Source organism: Neovison vison, chromosome 8 (assembly GCF_020171115.1).
Source record: "Neovison vison isolate M4711 chromosome 8, ASM_NN_V1, whole genome shotgun sequence".
NCBI lineage: Eukaryota > Metazoa > Chordata > Mammalia > Carnivora > Mustelidae > Neogale > Neogale vison.
Genome location: NC_058098.1, coordinates 135,175,090 through 135,196,065, shown reverse-complemented (window position 1 = coordinate 135,196,065; position 20,976 = coordinate 135,175,090).

Below are 20,976 nucleotides of genomic sequence, written 5' to 3'. Positions count from 1 at the left end.
GCCAAAGGATCAGTTTGCTAGTCATTGTTTTGCAGGTAATTCCAATGTATAGCCAAGGTTGAAAAGACTGATCTGTTAAGATCCTGGAAGTTTATCTCAACTCTGCAGATAAGAAAACTGAGAACTGAGAGCATATTTTGTGGTTTTAGAGTCCAGTGAATACAGCATACTAGGACTATAACCATTAAAAGATTGGGAAACCCTGCATGAGGTTATGTCAAATATTTCTTCCTGATTTCAAGCATGTATATTTAAGAGGCGACATGGACCATCTGTTTGTAATTCAGTGACACTTAAGTCTTCATTGGAATAGTATTTTGTAAAAAGCTTGCTGGTGCCTCAGGACCCTATTTGAAAAGACCTGGTTGCTCAATCTGGAAGCTGAGTGTCCTGGGTTGGGTTCCACAGGCAAGCAGAATTGAAAGGCTTAAGGATCTAGCCCATGTCCCAACATGTACTACATGAGTAGAAAAGTCCAGAATAGCTCATTTCTTTATTTTTAGGACTGAAAATAATTTCAATGGTTGTACTTTTTGAAAGGTGTAGAGAACTGTGAATCTCAACGGTCCCTTTGTCCTTGTCACATGGTATCTCCTTGGAGTTTTAGGATCAAGCCCTCCCTCATTCTGTCTGTCTGGCTGGCTCTCTCTCCCATTTTCTCTCCTCTTCTTTTTCTCTCACCGTGAAGTCTTTAATCCATTTATCAAAAACTAAACTGATTTGTGCCAGGCTCAATCTTAGAGAAAGCAGACAAAAATGACTAGTTATGATAAAATCTGACCCAGACGAAGCCCAGTTACAAAACAATAAATGCTTCAAGGTAAGAAATAAGTTCCGGAACACAAATAGCTCTGAGGGAAACACATAATGATGGAGATCATCACGAGATTTTGTAACTCACATGGAAGAGAACATCTAATCCAGTTCTCTGACTTTATAGATGAGAGATGGGGCCAAGAGTGTGAGACACAACAACTTACTCAAGATCACACAGAACAGTGTTGACACATCTGGGGCAGAAGCAGGGTCCCCTGCCTCCCAGTCTGGGGTTTTCCAAATACCATCCTGCTAGGAGATGACCGGATAGAAATAAAAATTAAATAGGAGGGTGATTTGCTTTCTTTTGCTTCAGTAGCCTTAGCCTGTAGCACCACCAGCTTTTGGTATAAAAAAGGATAGTTTAGCTGGCAAGCAGTGGGGAGGGGGCAGAAGCTGATCAAAGGCAGGAGTCAGGCAATGATAGAATGGCTTAAGGTGAGGGCCTGGTTTGGAGTCTGCTTCAAGGTCAGGTAGGAGTGCAGGAGAGCTGCTCTGTACCCACATGGGTATGACAGGGCCAGCTCTGCATTACTCGACCATGGTTTCTAGCCCCAGCTATGCATTACAATGGCCCAACAAGATGTTTCAGCAATACTGGTCCCCAGAATCTGTCCCACCCTCAGTAATTCTAATTGATCAAAAATGAGGCCCAGAAATTACCATGATTTTACACCTTCCATGGTGAGTGGTTGTACAGTGATTATGAAGGTGAGAAGTAGTGTGAGGAGGAACAAGCACATGAAAGTGGGGATGGACAGCACAAGGGGCTGTAGGCAGACATGAGACGAGCCAGAGGAACTGATTAACCAGATGAGGAGTGAGGGAAGAGGAGCTTCTGGCTCCAGTGGTTTGGCAAATGATGCATCTACTCTTTAGACTGTAGAGAACGCAGGGTTCAAAGCAGCTTTGACAAGGGTGCTGATAACTTCACATTTAGACCTGTTGAGTTGAAGATGTCCATGAAACATTGGGGTAGAGTCTATAGTCACTGACCCTGTGAAGGAGCCAGGAACTTAGCAAGCAGAACATTGGAGAGTGCTCTATGTTACTATTTATGAGCTCTGACCCCGACTCCAGGCAAGAAATGAAGCTTCTATCTAGGAGAAGGGCAGCAACCAGGTCTTTGTGAGCTCTGCAAACATAAGCATGCTCACTGCTGCTCTGACCCTGCCTCCTACAAGATGACAGCACCAGGACACGCCATTCCCCACTCCAGGTTTCTTGCCACCCCAGGGCTCAGCCTCACCAGAATTAGCTGTGATATGGGACATGTCAGGTTACTAGGAACTAGGAACATCAGTGAGGACCTATCTTATCCTGGAGACCTGAGTACATGGGGAGGAGAAGGGAGAGAAGAAGGGAACATCCAGGATGTGGGACAGCCAGGGAGTAGGCAGTGGGAAGGGAGAGCAGGGACTCTCTATGAAAGCATTCCATTGTATGTAGATAGCTCTGAAGGGAGGAAGAAACAGATATCAATAACACAAATGTCAGGAAATGGAAAAAGATACAAGTATAGCTCCACATACTGTTCTCACCAAAAAGTTAAGCAAACAACTGAGTCTTACATCATGGCCTAGATATCAACAAACATGGCTGAGGCCAGACCACCAACGAGGGCTCTCCCGGCTCTGGTAGCCCTCCTGTGTTCCACAGCCAAAGCTGTTCTGCTTTGTTTGGGTGAATGTGGATCTGGACAAGAACAGGGAAGCCAGCTCAGCAAACATCTCCTGAGCCCCTGAGGGAAAAGAGGGGTTGAGTCTGAGCTTCACGCATCCCATCTTGAAGTTCATAAAAGGAAGAATGGAGACCTCTCCAAGCTTGGAGACTCTCTAACAACTCCACCTGACCTCAAGTTCAGACCTTTCCATATTTAATCCCCATATAATCCTCACCAGAGTTGTGTTACCTATTTTGACTAGGGTGACCTAAGCCATGACTGGGGAATAAGGGATGGGACATAGGTACATCTGGATGACTCCTGGTGCCCATCAATTGTAGTATACTTTTTCCCACTTCCTGAATAGGTGGACACTTCTATAGCCTGAGATTTTTCCCAGACTGCCCTGCTTCATGTGTCATTCTGGACTTACCAAAGGATATTTGTTGATTTGTCAAGGGATGAAAGAATAATACACCAAATGCTTTGGAACCCCAAATTTAAGTTTGAGCCTTACTGTTCACTGGTCTGATAATTACAAAGCACATACTTCTCCTTCCGAATAGCAATTTTCTCTTCTAAATCGTAGGGATAATAATACCTACTTCATTTTTTAAAAAATTAAACACCAAAACTTTTCCCAATGTGCTAAATTTGCTAGTTTGGGCTAACTGTCTTTAACATTAACTAGGGAACAAAGAAACTACCTGAATATTGGACTCTAGCCCCCCCCAAATATGTATTATCTTCATGTTGGTTTTGAGGAGATATACTTGAGGGTTTATATTTGGATATCTGGAAGTGTTAGCAATTTAATCTGATGGTAACTAATTCCACTGTCATGAGGTAATAGCACCATTGACTAGTGAAATGCAAATATAAGATTATCCCTGTAAAATTGAGCCTTGATAATGACTTGGCGTGGCTGTCCATGCATGCCTTCTCCCTGAGATAAGCAAAAACAGCCAGACAATGAACCCAGCAGGGTGTATTGGTGAGACCTACAGGCTTCCGTAATGCAGGGAAAAAGGAACCTATCAAAGTTCTAATTCAGAGGAAGATTTGTTTCTCCAGCTTAGGTCTAAAGAAACCTGGGAAAGCCAGTGGTTCTGTGATCTCTACACTCACCTATGCTATGTCTCCTCACATGGGTCCAGCTGCTTGCTTTATAACCTCGTTTTTATTAGACTTCCATATTTCATCAAAATCTGCCTAGATAGTTGGTAATAATAAGCACGGACAGAGATAGGGAAGCCCTGCTTTGACTTCAAAGGTGTATGGCTCTTCCAACCAGACGTTTGTGAATCTGGGTCAGGAAAGGCTGAGCAGCACTGATTTGGAGCTCTGGTCGGCTTCCTCTGGACTCACAGGGTGAGCGCTCTCTGAATGCAATAAACAGCCCGCTCCAGAGAACAATGCCCGCATTGTAGGAACCTCTGCGTTCTGAGCCTGAGCCTTCTCCACACCCAGCTATGGCTACGGGTGCCCAGAGAGCAGCAGAAGTGCCCCTGGAGAGGAGACCGTGCATGCTAGTGTTTCTGCAGCTCCTCTCCTGGCCTGTCTGAAGGAGTCTAATTGGATGCAGCTGGATTATCCCAGCACTCTGAACTTGAATTTGCTTGAGAAAGGTGGGAAAATCTATTCCTGTTGCATTTGGAGCCCCTGGGCTACGGAGACTCCTGGGATAATGACGGGGAATCTCTCTGAAGTCACTGAGTGCATCTGCCCAACTGCCGGGACTCAGCCGTGATGTCATGCTTCAGGAACGCCTGCAGATCACACTTATCTCCAGCTGGAGACACTGCGAATAAAAATTAAGAAGAAGAAGAATAGTAATAATTTGTAGCATCACTTACTTCCCCAAATATTTCCCTTAGTATTATCTGCCGATTGACCATATTAACTCTGCTCTGAAAACAAGATGTTTTTAGACTAGGGTACCACACAGGAGGGGGTAACACAGTGGGAAGAGCATGATTTGGGGTAGAAATTCAACTCTGTGAGTTACCAGTAGTTAGACCTTAGGCAAGTCACTTAAAATATCTTGGCCTCTGTTTCATCTGGTTACAAGTGAGTATGTAGAAAAGTACACCACAAACTGAAACAAGAGATTATCAAAGATGTGATCAGATAGTAATGAAATTAGAGGTTTTTCTTTACTGTGTTTTTTTGTTTTGTTTTGTTTTTGGTACATCAGAAATTATACAACTATGTGAATGTGTTTCTTTCCAAGCTGTTCCTTTAAGAGGGAAGAAAGCTTGTTCCTATGGTATGGCAATCCTCAGGACACTTTTGATTTCGAAAAGAATGACTTATTTATGAAACACTTGACTTTGTACGACGTGATTTTTATAGTCACATTCTTTTGTGTTTATTTATTTGTATCCCCATTGGTAAGTCACTCCATTTATCTACTTACCTTGTCTTTGAATGGTTTTTGGCTCTTTACAAAAATCAAAGTTCAAAGATTTGGCATCAGTGAAGAAATAGTAAATTCTGTTCCTCCACGTCTTAAGTTAGTCCCTTTCATATTGTGAGCAATAACCACGCACAGATTCTATCTTTCCTAGTAATCTGCTCTATAGGAGATAGAATTTACATTAATTCAATGCCTAATGGATGCCATGCTCTATGTTAGGTGTATAACATGCATACTTGATTTTATCACCATAATAATATTGGAAGTTGGTAATGTTAGACACCAAAACATGGATATTTTAACTTCTCTCACCCACCAGATCAATAGGGAGCTGGAATTAGACGCCAGTTCTCTCTGAGTTCAAAGTTTGCCCTCTCCTTCCACCATGCCTGACTTCTCCATCTGTGTGGGAATATAACCAACCTCATCATTTTGTAGTCAGACATCCCTTCCTTATTTGTTCATTCAACCTCATTTGTTAACCCCTTCCATGAATGTGGTCCTGAAGGTGGCCTATGAGACACCCAGATCTCTATGAGACACACGGACTTCTCTGGCTCCATATCTCCAAAGTGTCCCATTTCTCCAATGACTCAAAATAAGTACCATAACAGCGTCACATCTTTAATGATTGCTGGAACAGAACGTGATGCAAGATTAATTCCTTACAAGCCACAAATCAATAATGTTTGTCCTCGGACTAACCATAATGACACTATAACTGGACCCAGGTAAGACCAAAAAGATCTAGTTCAGAACTTACATCTTTGTTACCTCTCATCCTAGATGCATACAGATGTATGTAATTTTGGAAAGTTGTGCCAAAAAAAAGTTATCTCAAACTGTGTTTGCCCTTGGGCTTTCATTAATATTAAAGATGTAATTCTGTGGATCAAAAGTAATACAACTTATCTTCCACCTTGAGCCAAAGTGGAATAACAGGACTAGAATTACCTTCTCACTTGAAAAAAATAAAAGTCAGACTAACAAAATACATGAGAAAATGGTTTACAAGTGTACATCAGGCAACAAAAGACAGGGATCAGTAAGAGACAAAAAACAAATGACTTTAAGACTTATATAAAGATACAGTTATTGAGATAGCATGGTATTAATGCAAGTATAGAAAGACAGATCAATAGAACAGAACAGAGTCCAGAAATTAACCCACACAGAGTTGGATAATGGATTTTCAACAAAGATGCAGAAGCTATTCAGAAGGAAAAGGATAGTCTTTCCAATAAATGACGCTGCAGAAATTTGATGCCCACATGCAAAAATAAAATAAGATAAGCTTAGATCTATGTCTTGCACCATATACAAAAATAGCTCAAAGTAGATTACTAACTTACATTCAAAAGCTAAAACTACAAAATTCTAGAAGAAAACATTTGTGAGCTTGACTTGAGCAAAGCTATGACATTAAAAACAGGATCTATAAAATAACAAATTGATAGGTTGGACTTCATCAAAATTTAAAACTCCTGCTCTTTAAAAGACCCAGTTAATAAAATAAAAAGAAAAATCCAAGAACAGAAAAGAAAATTTACAAAGTACATATCTGGCAAATGACTTGTCTCCAGAATACGTAACAAACTTTCAAAACTCAATATGTACCACAAAACTCGAGCAAAGTATTTGAATGGCTCTTGACTGAAGATGGTAAGAGCACATGGAAAATAAGCTCTGTATCATTAATCATTAAGGGAATGCAAATTAAAACCATAGTGAGGCACCATTGCTCCCCTTTATTAAAACTGTTAAAATTAGAAAGAACGACCATATCAAGTGTCAGTGAGGACATGAATCTCTCATCCACGGCTGGTGTGAGGTCAAATGGCGAAACCACGTTAGGAGGTGGTATCATAGGTACATTACCATTTGACCCATTCTACTCCTACTTACCTCCCCAAGAGAAAGAAAAGCATATGTCCATACAAAGAGCTGTTCAAGAATTTTCATGGCAGCTTTATTTGTAATAGATCAAAAGAGGAAATAATACTAATGCCAATAACAGGTGAGTGGATAAACAAATTGTGGTATATTTATACAATGGAATGAAAAGGACCAAAATATTGCTATGCTATGGATGAATGTGAAAATAATGATGCCAGCGGAGAGAACGTAGCGTAAGGAGTGCATGCCGTGTGCTTCCATTTAGTTACTATTCTGAGAACCATGAATGAACATACGGCCAGAGGAAGCATGGCAGTGTAGGGGTGCAGAGAAGCAGGAAGGAGGAATCTGCGTGGCTTAGCTAGGTAAGCGTCTGCCTTCAGCTCAGGTCTTCATCCCAGGGTTCTGGGATGGAGCCCTGCATCCAGCCCCAAATATAGCTCCACATCCAGCCCCACATAGGGCTCCACATCAGGCTCAGCTTCTCCCCCTCCCTTTGTCCTTCTCCCCACTCTCTCTCTCAAATAAATGAAGAGAATCTTTTTTAAAAAGAGAAAAAGAGAGAAGCAGGAAAGAGTGATGACAAACAGGCACAAGGAAACTTTGGGGACGGTGATGGATATGGTCATTATTTTGATGGCAGTGATGGTTTCATGAGCATATACATCTGCAAGAACTTACCAAATTCTTTGTTGTAAATGCATTTGCTTAGCTTGCTGTAAATAAAAATAATTAGTATGTTTTTTAAGAACAGTTCTACTTAGAAGTGCAATCAATCTTTTAAAAATCACATTTCCCAAGGACTAAAAAAAGTGTTTTTCTGATGAAATATTGATTAAATTGTCCAAAACAAGCCACAGGCTATGAATGTGAGGCAGCGACGCTTGTCCTGGTTGGTATCACAGCTAGACAGCCTGAAGGAAAAACAGTGACAGCTCAGCCAAACAGAACTCAATAGAGTGGAAAGTCCCACCAAACCCAAGTGTCCCTTGTAACTATTTTACAGTGGGAGGAAAGGCAACTCTTTTTAGTCCCTTAGTGTGTATTTTTCAAATCTTGGAAGACCTTGCTGTCTTCCAAAACCACACAGGTGAAACTGACCTAAGTGTAGATGGGCAGAACAGGAAGTGACCGAAATGGAAAAGCTGCAATAAATCCAACTATCAACTAAAACCAGAGGGAAAGATGGAAGAGTTTTGCTTCCTTTGGCCACATGATTTGGTGGTTCCCATTGGAGGTGCAGAAGGGCTTCGATATTTGATCATGGGATGGGACACTTACATTGGAAAGGCCGGGGAGTCCCCATCCTACCAACCCCAGGCTCAGGGCAGAAATAAAACCAAACCCTGGTACTTGCTTCTTTCCTGTGTCTTTGCACATTCATCCAACACTGAGAGATATCAGCAAACCTTACGCTACCCAAGGCAGGCTTCACAACACCAGGGTCCTGTTCTCCATCCTTCACTTTTTCCAGACTTCTCCTTCTAGACCCTGGACCGTTCTGTTTTGCCCTCTCTTGGTTTCTCTTTTCCTTTTCTCCTTCCTTACTTTCCTTCTTCCTTATACTCTGCTTCAAAAGGTCTTTGAAAAAATCAGAAAATATATAAATTAAGTCTATGAAGATCGCTTTGTCAGCAAGGATTTGCTAAGTGGCTCCCACGTCCCCAGAAACTATGATAGGCCCCGAGGGGTGGGGGTTGGGAGCAAGGGAAGAACAAGTCCCTTAAAAAATTTACTGTAAACTGAAGGGACAAGTTTGAACTGATGCAAGATGACCACATGTGCTAAAAGCAAATATATACAAAAATCAGTCCTGGCGAGAGCCCATTGGAAAGGGCCAACAACTATGCCCCTTGAGCATCCAGGGAAGAAAATAGCATTTCAGTTGGGCTTTGAAGAAAGAGTAGGAGTTCATCAGTCCCAAAAGAGGATGGTTAGAAAAAATGGGGATGTTTTGCAGCCACACAAACACAAAAACAGATAGTGGTAAGTGGAAATTTCTTTGATTCACAGTAAGAAATACACTCTGGTTGGAATGGGTCATGAGGATGGATTTTGGCTAGAGCAGCCCTGGTATGCCAATCAAATGCCTATGCAATCTAGGGCCTGTGCAAGCTGCCAGCTCAGGGACCCTAGTTTATTTTTCTCCAGGAAAGGGGAGAGGGTTTGTTTTACTTACCTCTAATCTTGGCTCTAACTCTGGGATCTATAACACTTGCATGTGTCAGCAATGGAATCTCTGGTCTTCTGGTACCTGTGTGCACCCATCAGCCTGGCAAGCTCATTGTATCTTTCAAGAGTATGAATGATAAACCATCTCTCTCACACATAAACAGAATTTACTAGCGAATCTCTCCCCTGAAGCCAAAGCAGGTTTTGGCCCAAAGCCCGGCCTGTAGGTGTAGTCAAGGATAAAGAGAGGTGACCTAAAAGTGAATATTTTCAACAAACAGTGCAGTGAAAGGAAATAGATTTGACATCCACACACTTCAGCCAGCCCCGTTAAACGTGGACCCCAATGCAACAGGCATATAATAGAGAGAACTGTTCACCCCACGTGTCCCCCTTTGCCCTTTCTCTCCAGGAGGGTACATGACAGTAGATGATTTAGCAGAAGACCTACCAAGAACTGCAATCTGGTCAACAACTTTATCTCAGGTTTGTGCCTACTTTCAGTGCCCCATCCTGTGGGCTCAAGCACCAGCTTTCCCTGCTAGGATGCAGACTGGCACGTGGTAGAATTGGGATTCCCAACTTCCACTGGATAGAAAAGAAACCTTCTTAGAGGCTTCAGAAGTGGATTCCAGACCAAGTCTTGAAGAGAACTGAAGCCTCTTAGTGTCATGGTAGCTTCTAGGAATCGGTGTGAGAAAGATAGAAAAGCAGGGGTCATGGAATCAGTGAGGGAATTCCCATTCTGCTCTTTCCTGGCTGAACAACGCTGAGCAGGATGGTTTCCTACCCTGCATCTCCTCTTCAAATGGGAATAAAAATATCTAGCAGAAAGCATCGCCGGAAGGACGGGAGGTAACGCATGGGAAGGGCTTGGCATGGTGCCTGGTACATACTCAGCTCTCACCGAGCGAGTCTAGGATAACGTATCCACCGCATGAAGCCTAGCCTGTGTCTCTCTGGTGACATATAGTAAAGGCATATATCATGTGGAGTTAGGATTACAAAACAAATTTAGATAGAAAGTGACATACGGTTAAACTGCCTTTGACAATCATTTACGGAGGTCCCATGGCAGGGACCAGCATAATCCTTAATAACTCCCACACGGTCAACATAACCAGTGTTTTGTTTTGTTGTTTCTGACCCAGTAACATAACAGATTACCACTTGATTTGGTTTGACCACCAGATAGAGTAACTGGTTTATGTTTTAAGACAATATTCTACCCAGTTGTTTTTCAAGAGGCGTGCAGACGAGATGAGGACCATCGGGGTGGTATGGCCGTAGGCATGCAATCAAGGCAGCTAGCAGAAAGAAGAGCAGATTCTTTGTTTCCTCATCTGCCAAAGGATAGCAATTCCCTATTAGAGGCCTGTCCTCCTTACAACTTTATTGTGAGGGTCAAATAAGAAAATGTGAGAAGAAAAACGTTTTAGACTAGAAGACACTTGCTAGTGAAAAACATGAAACAGATCTCTCTTTATGTGGCTGAAGGGGACACCCCAGAAATTCCAGATGACAATAAAAAAGATGATTTGAAGATCTGAAATGCAATGGGTGCTACAAGTCACTTTTCATGATGGCTCAAATTCAATTCTGTAAACAAAGGCCTGGGGGATTTAAAGACGCCCCATCTGATCACAGATATCCAAGCATGATTTTGCCCAAGGAAAATGGAACTGGACTGTTTGTAGTGAATTCTTCCACATGGGCAGAGAATTACCTGCCTGCAGGTTGGAGTCAAAGAGAACGGAAGAGCAAGGTCAAGTTAATGTAACAAATCACCTCTAGCTGATTAAAAAAAAAAAAAAAAAAAAGCATAGAGAACTGTTCTTATCTCTTGAAGCTACCATTTTTATCTCATGTCTAATCTGTAGGGCTTTGTTTTTATTTTTTGACATATAATAAATCCACATGCATCTTAAGTAAGAGAGTTTTAAAATCACTGCCCATGAGACCATGTTAATGGAGCTGTCACTAACGGAACATTCACCAACTTGGACTTAACTGTTCACATGGTTTCGCTTCTGTTTCTAGAACTCTGTACAACAGAGTTACCACGTGCCAAGTAATTCCACTACTGGGTATCAACCCAAAGAAAACAAAAACACTAATTCAAAAAGATACACACACACTCACACTGTATTTTTTTACAGCATTATTCGCAGTAACCAAGTTGTGGAAGCAACTCAAGTGTCCATCCAAAGAAGAACAGATAAAGAAGATGTGGCATGTGTATCTATACAATGAAATATTGTCACTTGCAATGGCATCTGGGATCTAGAGGTTACGATAAGCCAGTCAAAGAACGACAAATGCTGTATGATTTTGCTCATGTGGGGAATTTAAGAAACAAATGAGCAAAGAGAAAAAAAAAAAGACAAACAAATAAACAAAAATTGGATTCTTCACTAGAGAGAATAAACCGGTGGTTGTCAGAGGGGAGAGGGGATGGGTGAACCAGGTGAAGGGGATTGGTGTGATGAGGGCTGAGTCAACTCTGGAATTGCTGAATCACTATACTGTACACCTGAGACCAAGAGAAAACTGTATGTTAACTACACTGGAGTGTAAAACGAATACATAAGCATTTCAAAACACGGCTCTTTCAAGAAGTCTAAAATAAAAATTTGGAGTGATAAAGAAGCATCGCGTTACCCTGTAATGACCGCATTTCCCCCTCCTCCTGCTCCTCCTCCTGCATCCTGGTGGTTCCTGTGATGATGGTGTTTCTTGTACTTGGTGTGTCTAGGTAAGATGAGATGCTAGCAGTCCTACAGAGGGGATGTAGCTGAATTACACTACGTTTGAAGATTCTCCAATGTCCTCCTCAGTCTGGTTCTGGCTGGAGGAACAGCTTCTCGTTACAATCTAGCTTCCCCAGCACCTGTCATTAAGCGGAGAGGCTGGAGGAACGGTAGACGTGAGGGTGTTTCTCAGCATACACCAGATGCAAGAGAGCCTGGTTGATGCTTCTGTCGCATAAAGATTTGATCGGCTGGCTTGAGAACCCTGAGTCTGATCACTAAAGGGTGCTTCTGCAAAAGGCAACATCTCAACTGGGAAATCTGTACAAAGGATGCCAAACCACGGTGATCTCATCTCATTCTGTCCCAATACAAGTCTGTGCCTGGGCAGCCAGCCTGGCTCCTACAGGAGAACACCACTGTCCTCTGTCTGTCCGTCTCTTTCTCTGCCTGTCCACTCCTGTCCCAGCACCTAGCGCGACCTCCTTGCACTGACTCTCCATTACTTGTCAGTGTTGCACTCTTCTTGCAGACCTGGTCCTTGCCCTCCCCTGCTCTGGTGGCCGGAGTTCTGGCACCATCTCCATTTCTCAGGTCCTTGTGCAGCTGTTTCAGCTTGGGTTCAACCAACACGAGGGGATGCTAAGAGACGGGAGGCTGAGAAGGGCAAAGCCAGAACATTTTTTTTCCCTTCTCTCTGTCTCAAAATCTGTCCCCAACAGCAGCACCTTCTGTCTGCTCTGTGTCTTCAGCTCCCCCAGGGAAGCTCATCCTGGATTCAGCTCCTGCCAGGTGACCCCAGGTGACCCCAGTCCTCTGCTGCTGGTTGCAGCACCTCCTGTCTTTGTCTTTCTGACAAAGGATTGAAAGCAGTTTACTGCCATCCTAATTTCTATATTGCTTCTCTGGGATCTGGTAAGCTTGTCAGGCTTTGTCCCTGTACAGCCAACTTCCGGTAACACGTGCATCTGTACCCTGATGTAATTATGAACTGCCGGAAGTCAAGAGCCCCACCCCATATCTTTGTGCATGTACATTTGGGTGGGTACTTGGTAAATTATCGTCCAATTGAATCAAAAATTCCCTGGCATTGAAATTTTATGTGACCTCTAGAAAAACTAAAAAACTGATTGGCCTGACAAGTCATTCTTTTATTTAGCATTGCTTCCTTTTTACTTTTCTAATTCTTAATTGTAGTAAAAGACATGTATTATAACGTTTACCATCATAAGCATTTAAGTGAGAAGTCTTTCACTTTAAGTGGAGACTTTTCTTCTATGGTTAAACCAAGACTTGGTTTAAGAAAACCTCAAGGGCATGCCTTTCCCAGGAGCACAGGTGTCTATAAAATCATGACCTTTGAAATCATCACTGAAGCCTACCTGAGCACCTAGTAGGGACGTTAAAGAGAGGACTTACAGTCTTCACCACTAATCTCCACGATGCCTAGTACCAGTCCCATTTTACAGCTGAGGGAATCAAGGTTCAGAGATGATGGCTAAGTACTCCAAGTTCACATACTTAGTGTATAACTGAGACAACATGTAATTCAGTAAGTCTCCTACTTGAAAAACTATTAAGAATCAAATCTTTGTTACAAATGGAAAGCCCAAGGCCTATACCAAGACAATCTAATTTAGCACATCAGAAGTTTATTCACACCCTGGTTTCTGATACAGGTGGTTCCTCAGTCATACGCTGAGAACTACTGCACCGGAACATAATGAAAATGTATCTGGGTTAAATGAGTTTCTTGATGCATTACCAGACCCTAGACAAGGCCCTGGTTCTTAACCAATGATCAATAAGTAATTGCGGAATTGATAAATGAATGAATGAGTGAACATTAACTTAGCCATTTCTTTTTTAATTTAAATCCTAAACATTTTCTATTACTATTAGCTCGCTCTCATTTTAGACCCCATGCCAATGCTTATTCATTTATTAACTCATCTGGTGAGTTTTTGATTAACTCTTACCATATAATTTGTCAGTGCTAGATCCTGGGGAATGTACAAACATTCATCAAATATTCAAGACATAGACTCTATCCCTCAGAGAGTTTCAATTATTTCAATGGAAGGGACCAAGCAAGTAAGGACAACAGAGATCTATAATAGCATGTTAAATGGATATCATCATAGATCTCCGTGCTGCAAATGAATTAGGACCACAAAGAAGGGAGTGACCCATTTTACCTCGAGGAATGAGGTTAGAGAAAGATCACACAGAAAAGGCAGTGCCCATGATATATCTCAACAGACGGATGTCTCTCGGTCACATGTAGGGTGGGCGGTAGCCTTGCCATGTGTAGGTACAGCTTAACAAGCCCCTAGAGATGCAATTGGCTTTGCAGAGCTTGGGGTCCCAAATGTGAATCTCACACACCCACAGATACATAAAACCATCTAATGCAAAATCATTTAAATAGTAGAAATAGCAAAAGATTGCCCTATCAGGGGTGCCTGGGTGTCTCAGTGGGTTAAGCCTCTACCTTCGGCCCAGGTCATGATCTCAGGATCCTGGGATCAAGCCCTGCATCTGGGCTGTCTGCTCAGCAGGGAGCCTGCTTCCTCCCTCTCTCTGCCTGCCTTTCTGCCCACTTGTGATCTCTGCCTGTCAAATACATAAATAAAATCTTAAAAAAAAAATTGCCTTATCAGTTTTGGGTGGGAGGGAGGACAATTCCTCTGTTACAAGCTATCCCTTTCCTCTCCCTGCTCCAAAGACTTACAGGAGTCTCCCCTTATCCATTCTTCTGCTTTTCATGGTCTCAATTACCCACAAGCAGGTGACTCCTTCTGGACACTACGTCACAACACCTATGTTGTTCACTTCACTTCATCTCATCACAAAGGCATTTTTATCATCACAAGTCATCAAAAAACGATGAACACTGGACAACGAGATATTTTGAGAGACAGAGACCACTTCCGTGTAAATTGTTCTCTCTTACTATTAAGGTTGTAAATTTCTTACCGTGCCTAACTTATAAATTAAACTTCTTCCTAGGTATGTATGTGTAGAAAAAAAAAAACACATTACATATGAGGTTTGGTACTATCCATGTCTTAGACATCCACGGAGAGTCCTGGAGCATCCTCTCCAAAGATAACGAGAGGCTACTGTGCAAAGTTGAAGGGGTAGAGGGTCCTTTGGTTATTTAAATGTGATTCTAGGTCAGGGGTGACTAAGCCCAAAGGCCAGACTCTCGGTCACAATATTAGCTCCATCTTCCAAGCAACTGGAGAGTAAGGGACGTAGGGAAACAAGACTCTTGTTCCAGCTTTTCCAGTATGTGGTCCCTGGGCTCTGCTTCAATGCAAATTCAAACATTCATCTAGTGAAAATCACGTGGATGACCTTACGTTAGACGTTTTTTATCCTCGTCACCTCATTTGGTCCTCAGCATGTTTTTGAATCTTGTATGGTTTCCCTTATTCTATAGGTGGGGAAACCAGAGCTCAGAAGTAAAATGGCTTGTCCAGGACCACCCAGCTAGTAAGCAGCTCACCTCCACCTGTGGCAGAATTGGAACCGCTTGTCATTCTTTTCTCCTAATGCCGAATCTGATGATGCCAGGGCTATCTGGATAACAACGTATACTGGTAGACCACCTAGAGCTAGAAAGTAGTTTAGCCATGCCTCACTTCCCTCTGCAACAGGATGCATTATCCCCTCCTATAGCAAAAATTACTGAAAATTAAATGTCAGTTGAGTTGGCAAGTCACACAGCCAAGAAACAGCTGGGCTTCTTAACTTAACTCACCTCTTACTTTAGCCTGATATTTTATTTCCATATTTGGAAGAAATCCATTTATTTCTGGATTATCTTTGTGTCCCCAGAGTAATATTTCAAGCATAACTATTTAATATGGAAAACTATTTTTGTTCATTCTGGAGTTAAAAAAAAGCAGGGGCTGGTGGGGGCAACACTTGATGGATGAAATATTAGATGAGCCACAATCTGAGACCTTGTTTTTATTCTCTTAATTTGTTAGCAACCATGGCAAGTTTGACTTCTTTTGGGGGGGGGGGACATTTAAAATGGCCACAACATTAAACTTTCAAAATATTTGCAACTTCTTTCTATAAGCTTTAGTCTTACTCCTTAGTATTATCACATTTGACATAATTACACCCTGTAAATACCTCAAACTTGTAATGACATCCTTTCAAGAATTATTACTAATTATTATACTTGACATGCCAAATTAAACATGTTGTTTGACGTAATTATACTAAATAATTCAAAATGCTAATTATGCTTAGAAATAGCAATTAGCATAATTAAGTTAAAAAAATAAGCTACTGTAAATTTTGCTACTGATTCAGTATCACAAACTGGAATTTTCTAGATTTTAATGAAGATTGACAGATGTGACTTATAAAATTATATCTTTAATCAAAATGATGAGATATTTTCAATGGCTTCAAGAGCCCTGGGAGAGACAATGAGAGAATAAAAGCTTGGTGGCTAGGGACTGTCTGCAGGGCCAAGTCTTTAGAGGTAGCCGGACCTGAGTGTGAGTTCCCACCTGGTCACCGCTGACTGGGTAACTCCAGTCTAGAGATGCAGTGCTTTGAAACATTTGTCTTTTCCTCTACAGTTAGGCATTCTATTTGCCTCTAGGTCTGATGTAAATACTGGGAGATTGAAGACATTCTAACACTTGTGCTTATTGCAACATTATTTCCAACAGTCCAGAAATGGAAACGGCTTTAGTGTCTCTCCAAGGATGAATGGATAAAGAAAACGTGGCACATTCACACAATGGAATAAAATTCAGCCATAAAAAAGAAGGACATTTTGCCACATGACAACATGGATGAGCCTTGAGAACATCGTGCCAAAAGGAAATAAGTCACTCACAGAAAGACAAATATCATACAAGTCCATGCATACAAGGCATCTAAGACAGCAAATGCATAGACTCTAAGAATGGAATGGTGGTTGCCAGGGGCTGGGGGAGAGGGATGGAGATTCACCAGTCAATAGGCATATAGTTTCAGTTCAGGGAAATAAATAAGTTATAGAGATCTACTGTGTAGCACAAGCCTATAGTCAACAATAATGTATTGTGCGTTTAGTAATTCAAAGAGAGTATTTCTCATATCAAGTATTATTACCACAGCAAAAGATTTTTTTTTTTTAAGAATAACCTAAGGATGTAAAGATATAAAGTGCCTGATACAGTGCATGACCCCTAGGAAGGGCTCAATAAGCTCAGGTCTCCTGAATCTTGCTCATTAAAGTTAAGGATATACTGACTATAAAATTCCTAGGCAACCTGGAAACAAAAGGTGGAAATATATATAGATATAGATATAAATATAGATATAGATATAGATATAGATAGATATACACTGGTCTGAGGGACACCTGCGTGGCTCCTCGGTTACGTGTCTAGTGCTTGATTTCACTTCAAGTCATGATCTCAGGATCCTAGGATGAAGCACAAGGTCAGGACCCATGCTCAGTGCTGAGTGTGTTTGAGATTCTCTCTCTCCCTCTCGCTCTGCCTCTCCCCTCACTCTCTCTCTCTCTCTCTCTCAAATAAATAAACAAATCTTTAAAAAGAAAAAGAATCAATGATCTGAAACAGAAAGCAAACAATGTCTAATTTGTAGATTTGTGAGGACGTGGGATGGGGATATTTGTAAACGTGTGACTACTAGAGTGTCTGACACACAGTCAGCTCTGCACAAGTGATAGTTTCTTTTCCCTCTTAAGCAGATTTGAAGCGGGATTGTTTCGTAAGAGCCCAAGGTCAGTGAGTAAGTTAATACAGGATTTGAACTCAAGTCTGAGACTGACCGTCTCTTTGCGTTATGCTGTTCTGCCATGAAGGGGGCTGCTTGGCCATGCCCCCGCCCCAACCACCTATCAAGGCCACCCTGCCTCTTTCTCCTCTGGGTGTGCTCCATTGTCCTCTGTCCTGGCTCTAGCCACGCATGGGACTGTACTTCACAGACAATGTGGGGAACATATTCAATCTGCCAGCCCTGTGGGAAGGTGATTTACATGGACACTCCTAATGCCAAATCAGCAACCCTGGGATGTCAAAGCCAGAGAGCCAGACACCACTTTTATTTGAATCTTGACAACTTTCTCGTTATTTGTAAAACACTATGATAAAATAGCTTCTTGTCTAGGTGAGACAGCTTATCAGACATTTCATCAGGGAAGAATGACTGTCAAAGGCACTCTTTTTTTTTTTTTCCAAGATAAAAAGACACAGAGGCAGAATCTTGTAGGATATAAATGAGCTGACGGACAGGAACTCACTCCCAGAGGAGGTTGGAGAAGGTCCTATCAGCTCAGGAGCTGGAGGCATTCGGTGCGTCTTGGCTTCTGCTCCAGGTCAGTTAGTGAGCTGGGAATGAAAGATTGGACCATTCAACCTACCCGAGACCTTGAACTCCACAATGCAGATGGGTTTCTGCAGCCGAAGTGAGAGAAGAACAAAACAACATGAGAACACATTTTAAAGCCCAACTATGTGCAAGTTGACTTTTGCTCGGCACAGTGTCTTAGAGAGGGACAAGGTGAGGTTATTATACTGTTGAAAAGACACATTTCTGACAAGGTTATCCCAGGGACGCAGCATGGAAAACATGGTGCAGAATAAGAATCAGGAGAAATGATTTAAATCCAAAGAAAGAGATATGGTGATTTGATCCATTAATCTTTAAATGAGTCCACTAGGTACCTTTTACTCACTACTGACAGAGGTGCAAAGGTGTGTGTGTGTGTGTGTGTGTTACAGTTCCCAGCCTGCAAGGAGATGATGGACTGGGGAGTACCCAGTTTCAGAGACAAATGGGATGGGACATTGGCTTTTTCCGCTTCTACTGGGTGACCTTGGGAACGTTTCTTAACTTCTCTGAGTCTGAAGTTACTCAACTATGAAATGAATGAGGGTCAGAGGAACAGTGTCTATGGCACAGAATTGTTAGCATCATGCATCAGTCTTCCACAAGACTCATTTTGTTCCATTTCCTCATAATCCCTATTGTTCACATAGCAGCTTAAGCAAATATACTTGGTATTTATTCTTTGCCCATTTCCAATGCAGAAGCCCACCTTTTCTGGTGTCTGTGCATAACTACGTGAAATGTCCCAATTACAGAAATGTTAAGTGTAGAACATAGAATCTGGAGGCAGAAAATTCAAGTTTTAGTGTGGCTTTGCCAATTACATGGCAGGTGGCCATGGAAGCCTCACTAATCTTCCCTGAGCTGGAGTCCATTATTTGTAGAATGTCAGACTATTAGCACATGGTGGGAGAGAAGAAGCCTGGTCACAAAGGTAGTAGACAGGACAGACCATGATATGACTCTAGCTGGGACCAACAGAGGCACCAGGGGTAGAGACAAGATGTCACAGCAGGGAAGAATTCTGAAAAAAGATCAGGCAACAGTCCATTGATTGTTGTAGGGACCTGGGCAGAGGCGGAGGTCAAGTTTGGTTGGCAGGTCTGCATAAACAGAAACAGCAGGGAGAGAAAGTCCAATGGGAGGAAGTGGGGAATGTCTGGGGACAGACATTGGGTTTTATGCTCAATGTGCTGAGTCATGAGATACTGGGTGCTCCATGCACGTCAATCCCTCAGGCTGGTTCAGTATCAAGGATGTAAGTGTGGATCACCTTCCCGTAGGGGTGATAGCCTGAGTGAGTTCTCCACAGCAGAGAAGGAAAGAGGGGGAGAGGAAAGGGGGCGGAGTTCTGGTACCTGTTGCCATGGCATGTGGGCCAAATGGAGTGAGTAGGGTGCAGGGAAGAGTAGGATGGTAGGTATGGAGAAACAGAAAGTAACCAGAGCAGTACATTGCCACCAAAACAGGAAAACAGAGGATAGCAAACACAGAGGAAGGATGCGTGCAGAAAAGAACCCATGGTAAAAGCAACAGATATTTGGAAGAGGAGAGATGGAGGAAAAGGTGCCCAGGGGTGAGGGCATGGGGAGACTCTGTCTATTCTGCTCTAGCCCTTGCTCTCCACACCAGTGTCAGATAAAGCCCTGTAGGGGCTTTGCAAACTTTGTCGTCTATAGGATTTTATTCTCAAAAGGGATCCATTGCCTGATGATGATGATAATGATGATGATAATAATAATAATAATAAAAGGTAGACAATAATGGGACACTGGGGTGGCTCAGTCAGTTAAGCATCTGCCTTTGGCTCAGGTCATGATCTCAGGGTCCTGGGATTGAGTGCTGCATTGGGCTCCTTGTTTGGTGGAGAGCCTGCTCTCCCCTCTGCTTGCCACTTTCCCAGCTAACACATGCTCTCTTTCTCTCTCTTTGTCTCTCTGACAATTAAATAAAGTCTTAAAAAAAAAGTAGACAATTTCTATTTCAGGCAACTACTCAGTATCTACTACTGTAACCTAATTCCCATATAAATGTGCCATTTTCTCCTCCCATGGCCACTCTTTCCCCGTTTCTCAGCCTAGTGTGGATGGCACCTCCAATTTTCTCTGATTCCAATTCCTTCAGATTTGCCTCCTAACATTTTGTGTCATGGTTCTCCTTTGTAGCTCTGGGACAACAAAACTCTGGATGGTTTCCCCTTCTAGGTCTGAGCTGGGAAGGTGGCCGTAAACTCCACGACATCTCTAGTTCTGTGAAGAACCCACATACAGGAGGGATAAGTGTGAGGTGATATCCAGAGCATGTTATTAGTAGAGCAGTGCTTGAGACAAAATGGTAAGGAGGGAAAACAGGACACAGAAGCAGCAAGATGAAGGGAAATGCAGGTTTGTTTTGAATGACCTTTTCCAGATTGGAAGGAACACAAGCATGCTATCCATTTGGAAAAACCTGTCAGAGGAAATCAGGAACGTAAGTGTGTGAGAGAGCTGGAGAGAGAGCATGCACACAGACAGAATGCAAGAGAGAAAGAACATCAGCCGAGGGAGATCTGGAAGGAGGAAAGCCCATCTGGTAGAAGGTAGTGAGTGCGCGTTATCACTTAGAGATTGCTGAAGGAAGAAGAGGAGGACGAGGAGAGGAGGGACTTATCTGGGAGTGGGAAGACGTTAGGTTCCTTCCCTCTCAGCCTGGGAATCTGGGTTATATCAAACACGACAGAAGCAAGGAAGAGTGGAAGGGAAGGAAGAGGCGGGGAGTTCATTGACTGCTTTGGCACTTACATCCCTGAGCCTATTTAGTTCCCATAGTATTAAGCCACATATATTGACGGGACTGAGAGAAGTTAAAAATCTGTCTTCAAAGTAAAACTAGTTTGAGGTCCA